At 46.9% G+C, this 6,761-nt stretch overlaps 1 long non-coding RNA gene across 1 annotated transcript; it reads right to left on the reverse strand.

Annotated features, from left to right (window-relative positions):
* Positions 1-4,384: 4,384 nt before the first annotated feature.
* LOC124682985 lies at positions 4,385-6,172 on the reverse strand. Its single transcript, XR_006996517.1, has 3 exons — positions 5,451-6,172; positions 4,919-5,362; positions 4,385-4,434 (listed from the first exon to the last, which is right to left on the reverse strand). It is a non-coding gene; the product is annotated as an uncharacterized LOC124682985 (long non-coding RNA).
* Between the last annotated feature and the right edge of the window lie 589 nt (positions 6,173-6,761).

Raw genomic sequence — 6,761 nt, forward strand, 5'->3', positions numbered from 1 at the left:
TTAGTTGTTAACAATAAAGTAAAGTGTGATTATCTCCAACAAATGATATAGCATGTAAAAACCTCCCAACAACCCAACATATCCCGATAACAGATCGAGATAAACAACAGAGCCTAAACACGCCTACGACTCGCAAGGCCGGCAAACAACAAACAATAGGTAGGGCGAGGAGGTGTATCTCGGACATATAGGTAACAGGTGGATAGGACACGTGACACAACAGAATCGCAACATAAGGATAGCAATAGATCAAAAGAGCATGTAAAAGTAAAATAGGTGAAGGGGTGGGCTCGCCTGTGAAAAGCTGCAGAAGAACTTGTCGTATCTCTCAACACCACTTCGTGATCCTATCCGTGAAGAAGCAAATGCTGGAACACACAACGTATGCAATCTTACTACTACGGATAAAGAACCAGCATGCTCAAGATGATATGCATGACATGGCAAGGATGATGCGGCGGTGTAACTTATCCATATTAATCGGAGTCGGAACCCCGGACAAACAAATTAGGTTGGAGTTGCATTTTCTACCGGAAAAGTTAAGTGGTTGTTAGCATGGCATAGCATGGTAAGGGTGAGCTACTTCAAAGTTAAATGGAACCGGGACAACATTTATATAGTATCCCACATATTCCATATGTTACATATTAGGTGGTAATGCAAACTAGCACGAAATTATATGATGCATGATGCAACAGCAAGCATGGATGGCATATTAATGTTCAGCACATTTTTCTGATCAACTTTCATATAAAATACATTTCAATCGGAGTTACGGATTAGGAGATATGATTTTTGCAAGATTTGAACAATTTATGCAAAAACAAAATAGGAAGGGCGAGCCGGGCCGGACCTGCACTGTCCAGGGCCCGATCTGGCCTACTGGTGGCGATGGTTAGCTTCGGGCCGCGCGGGGCAACGGGCTGCCGGGAAGATCTGGGCCGAGGCCCGTCGGGCGCCGGATCTGAGCAGTGAAGGGCACAAAAAGGTTGGGATTAATTCGTCTTCACTGGGATTTGAGCACACGATCAACTGTGTGAGGGATCAACAGACAAACCATTACGCTGCTAATACAGATGGTGTTAAAAGGAGGGTGCGGCGCAACTTAACCAAGTCAAAGCGGAGCTCAGGGGCTAGAACATCCATGGCGGACAGAGATCAAATCAAGGACGGATCTGTCGTTCGAGGCCGAACCGGGATGAGTTAGTGGCCTTCGGGGTTGCGCCTCAACATGGGGAAACCGATGGAGGGGGTGCGGACTCCAGGGGGTCGCCGGAGAGCCACCGACGGCGAGGTCCTGCGGCCAAGAGAGGTGGTCAACGGCGACATAATAGACGACGACGAGAACGAGGCGGGGAAGAGGTCCGGGAGATTCACAACGTTACCGGGAGCACGAAGGTGATCTCGGATGATCCAGGGAGGTCGAGCGGCGTCGGAATCCTCGCCGGAGTTCAACCGGCCGGAGTAAGAAACGGCGAAATTGACAGGTGATTCCGAGCACACCCGGCTCGACTAGGGGTACCAGAAGAACAAGGAGTTCGAGGAGCACCCGCCGGTGCCCTCGGAAGGGCGAGGGTGGCTGCAGCGGCGGCGCCATGGAGAGGTGGAGGAGGTATCGTGGGGTTTCTCTCCTTCGGTTCATGGCTTGGAGAGGAAGAAGAAAAAGGGGAGGAGAAGATAAGGAGGAGCGATGGAGTGGTTGGTCGGCTCCGAGAGATAAAGCGGGGGAGGACCACACGGGGAGGCTGGAGACGGCGATGGAGAGGCGAGCACGCTCCTCTCGTGCTCGTGCGAAGGAAAAGAGAAGAGAAGACTTTGTCTTCGGTCGAAGAGGTACGGGCCGAGTTGTGATGGGGCTGAGCTGGAGGGAGGATGCGGGCCAAAGAGAGAGAGAGAGGCTGGGCCGCCGGGAGTAGAGGGATCCGAGAGAGAGGCCTGGTTTTCTCCTTTGTTTTTGAAAACTGTTTTCAACTTGAAAACAAACCAAAAGCGAGAATAGGTTTTATTGAAATCGGAAAACATTAAAATAATTTTATTTTGTTTAAAATAGTTTGTGTTATGATTTTGTTAAAGAATAGAAAGGAGGGGGTTATCATAGAGACCATATGAGGGAAAACAAAATAAGTAGGGATTATAAAATAATTTTGTTTTGTTGAAAAATCATGTGTATGATGCATGCATGATGTCATGATGATGCACAAAAGAAAATAACAAACAAATCTAGTAGGGGTACTACCTGGGCCGTTACAATCGACACCACTAACAAGGGATCGCGCCCCGAGATCCCGCCTCAAGGTACGGGGGAGAGAGGTGAACTATCGGGTCTTCAAGCGACGTGTCGATCTCCTCGACACCACTAACAAAAGTTCTTGCTCCATGTTGATCGGCGACACCACTAACAAGAAGTTGTTGTTCCGTTGACGATGATGTGGTTCTGTTGAGATCCTCCAAAGATTGAACCTATTAGGATAAGGCAAAGATCGTCCAACCCACGTCGGAACCTAATACTCAGAGAACTCGGATAAGAGAGAAGACTCAAAACTCGCAAAGGTAAGATGAGAAAGAATTGAGGTAAGGAGAAAAATCAGAGCTAATCAGATCTATCCAACGAATTTCAGAAAATAGGGTTTGACACTAGACTCAACAACATCCGTTGGCAAGGTTATCCTACAGGCTGGACTAGTGGGGTACCGTTATCCTGAGGCTCTGATACCAACTTGTGACGCCCCGGAACCGGTACCATGAGGATCCCAGCGAACCCGCCGAAATCCGCATGGTATCGATTCAGAGACGCCCTCCGACACGACGTGCGCGATGAATCACACACGTGATGCCAGAGGAATTAACACGAGCGGTAACATTACAACAGGATTACAATAGAGCCCACAAGATACATATATTACAACAACGACTCCAACGAGTCAAGATACAAATCTACAATACAAAGATCCAAATCATACAGAAGATCAAATACGTCCGAGTACGGACAAGATACAAATTGGACTAAGAGTCCTGAAGATAACCAGTGGCGTCCATAACACTGCCCAGGCCAAGCCGGAAGGGTAACCTTGCTAACGTCGTCATCTCGTACCCGCCAAAGTCGGGCCATCGGTTGCCGACAAAAGGGGAGGAGACAAAAAGAAAGGAAGGCGAGGGTAAGTACCATTGGCACGTACTTGCGAGACAAGACCGGCTATGCTCGCTGGTGGGCGGTATAAACTTCACCCGGCTATATGTGGAGTTTAGCGGCAGCAAAGCTACTATCCAATAGAGACACGCTACAACATCCGTCTACTCAGAGAAGATAAGAGAGCGCACAAGGTAACAGATTAATACTACACAAACATAACCCAGACGATTACACATATCCCCTTCAACAATTGCGAAGAGGCAATGTAAAAGGCACTCAACGGTGGACAAGTTTTATTAGGTATCGATTGTAGTAATGCTATATTACTACGCCAGTTATTATCAGATTATTAGCAACAAGATAACGGTGTAAGTTGTTCTATGATCAAGCTATACAATTCCAAGTCGTCCATAACCGCGGACACGGCTTATCGATAAGATATACACCCTGCAGGGGTTGCCCAAATGTAACCATACGCATGCTCGAACCCACTTACTACAGGTGGAGTCTCACATCAAGACCGTTCCCAATGCAAGAGAAAGTTTAATGGGAGCCACCCAACTAAGCTACCCGTGACGAAGTTCGTGCCGTACTCCGATACGGACCCGCAGGTTTGTGTCAACGGCTAAGCTAAGTGTGAACAACTCCGTCGTCGCTAATCGTTCCACGATATGAGTACAGTACAGAAATAAACACCCGAAGGCAACAGGAAATAAATCGTGCATCGTGCATATGGGCAAATAAAACCAAGGTTGTGGCTCCCAATAAACAGACTCGAGGAAAGGTAGTGGGTGATGGGGGTCCCATTCCCCCACGTACGGGTAGAGCGCTCAATCTCGGAACAGATAACAAGAACTCGGGTCCTAGGGGACATTAGCAAGTCAAAGTTCCGATGCTTTCGCAAAGGGGCTCACGGATGCCTCTCGCTTACAATTTTAGTTGTTAACAATAAAGTAAAGTGTGATTATCTCCAACAAATGATATAGCATGTAAAAACCTCCCAACAACCCAACATATCCCGATAACGGATCGAGATAAACAACAGAGCCTAAACACGCCTACGACTCGCAAGGCTGGCAAACAACAAACAATAGGTAGGGCGAGGAGGTGTATCTCGGACATATAGGTAACAGGTGGATAGGACACGTGACACAACAGAATCGCAACATAAGGATAGCAATAGATCAAAAGAGCATGTAAAAGTAAAATAGGTGAAGGGGTGGGCTCGCTCCGTGAAAAGTCTGAGAAGAACTTGTCGTATCTCTCAACACCACTTCGTGATCCTATCCGTGAAGAAGCAAATGCTGGAACACACAACGTATGCAATCTTACTACTACGGATAAAGAACCAGCATGCTCAAGATGATATGCATGACATGGCAAGGATGATGCGGCGGTGTAACTTATCCATATTAATCGGAGTCTGAACCCGGACAAACAAATTAGGTTGGAGTTGCATTTTCTACCGGAAAAGTTAAGTGGTTGTTAGCATGGCATAGCATGGTAAGGGTGAGCTACTTCAAAGTTAAATGGAACCGGGACAACATTTATATAGTATCCCACATATTCCATATGTTACATATTAGGTGGTAATGCAAACTAGCACGAAATTATATGATGCATGATGCAACAGCAAGCATGGATGGCATATTAATGTTCAGCACATTTTTCTGATCAACTTTCATATAAAATACATTTCAATCGGAGTTACGGATTAGGAGATATGATTTTTGCAAGATTTGAACAATTTATGCAAAAACAAAATAGGAAGGGCGAGCCGGGCCGGACCTGCACTGTCCAGGGCCCGATCTGGCCTACTGGTGGCGATGGTTAGCTTCGGGCCGCGCGGGGCAACGGGCTGCCGGGAAGATCTGGGCCGAGGCCCGTCGGGCGCCGGATCTGAGCAGTGAAGGGCACAAAAAGGTTGGGATTAATTCGTCTTCACTGGGATTTGAGCACACGATCAACTGTGTGAGGGATCAACAGACAAACCATTACGCTGCTAATACAGATGGTGTTAAAAGGAGGGTGCGGCGCAACTTAACCAAGTCAAAGCGGAGCTCAGGGGCTAGAACATCCATGGCGGACAGAGATCAAATCAAGGACGGATCTGTCGTTCGAGGCCGAACCGGGATGAGTTAGTGGCCTTCGGGGTTGCGCCTCAACATGGGGAAACCGATGGAGGGGGTGCGGACTCCAGGGGGTCGCCGGAGAGCCACCGACGGCGAGGTCCTGCGGCCAAGAGAGGTGGTCAACGGCGACATAATAGACGACGACGAGAACGAGGCGGGGAAGAGGTCCAGGAGATTCACAACGTTACCAGGAGCACGAAGGTGATCTCAGATGATCCAGGGGAGGTCGAGCGGCGTCGGAATCCTCGCCGGAGTTCAACCGGCCGGAGTAAGAAACGGCGAAATTGACAGTGATTCTGAGCACACCCGGCTCGACTAGGGGTACCAGAAGAACAAGGAGTTCGAGGAGCACCCGCCGGTGCCCTCGGAAGGGCGAGGGGTGGCCTGCAACGGCGGCGCCATGGAGAGGTGGAGGAGGTACTGTGGGGTTTCTCTCCTTCGGTTCATGGCTTGGAGAGGAAGAAGAAAAAGGGGAGGAGAAGATAAGGAGGAGCGATGGAGTGGTTGGCTGGCTCCAGAGATAAAGCAGGGGGAGGACCACACGGGGGAGGCTGGAGACAGCGATGGAGAGGCGAGCACGCTCCTCTCGTGCTCGTGCGAAGGAAAAGAGAAGAGAAGACTTTGTCTTCGGTCGAAGAGGTACGGGCCGAGTTGTGATGGGCTGAGCTGGAGGGAGGATGCGGGCCAAAGAGAGAGAGAGGAGCTGGGCCGCCGGGAGTAGAGGGATCCAGAGAGAGGCCTGGTTTTCTCCTTTGTTTTTGAAAACTGTTTTCAACTTGAAAACAAACCAAAAGCAGAATAGGTTTTATTGAAATCAGAAAACATTAAAATAATTTTATTTTGTTTAAAATAGTTTGTGTTATGATTTTGTTAAAGAATAGAAAGGAGGGGGTTATCATAGAGACCATATGAGGGAAAACAAAATAAGTAGGGATTATAAAATAATTTTGTTTTGTTGAAAAATCATGTGTATGATGCATGCATGATGTCATGATGATGCACAAAAGAAAATAACAAACAAATCTAGTAGGGGTACTACCTGGGCCGTTACAGCTAGTCTCATAAAAATGTTTAGAACACAAATGTAATTTTAAATCTGACTTTCGAGTAATGTTCAAATATTCAAATTTGAATATGTGAATTTGAGTATTTTGACATAACTCAACTTCTATAAACCCAAATCAAGTGATTCTTTTTGCAAATGGATCATATTGATGCTCTCTGTTCCACTTATACAAACACCAAACTTAGTTCAACCCTTTTCCGACTATTCAAATTCAAAGATGAGGATTTGAGTATTTTCATTATAGATGCATTTCCTTAATTATTTTAAACAAGGTTCATTTATGCAAAAGTGAATCCTTTAGTCAAGCCCATCTATCAAATCTCTTAGACACCATCATCATATGTTCAAATGATATTATTCTAGTCCTTGTTATTCAAATAACAATTGAGTTAATTGAGTAATTCAATGTATCACAAATCCATACCCAACCCTA

Source organism: Lolium rigidum, chromosome 1, assembly GCF_022539505.1.
Source record: "Lolium rigidum isolate FL_2022 chromosome 1, APGP_CSIRO_Lrig_0.1, whole genome shotgun sequence".
Lineage (NCBI taxonomy): Eukaryota > Viridiplantae > Streptophyta > Magnoliopsida > Poales > Poaceae > Lolium > Lolium rigidum.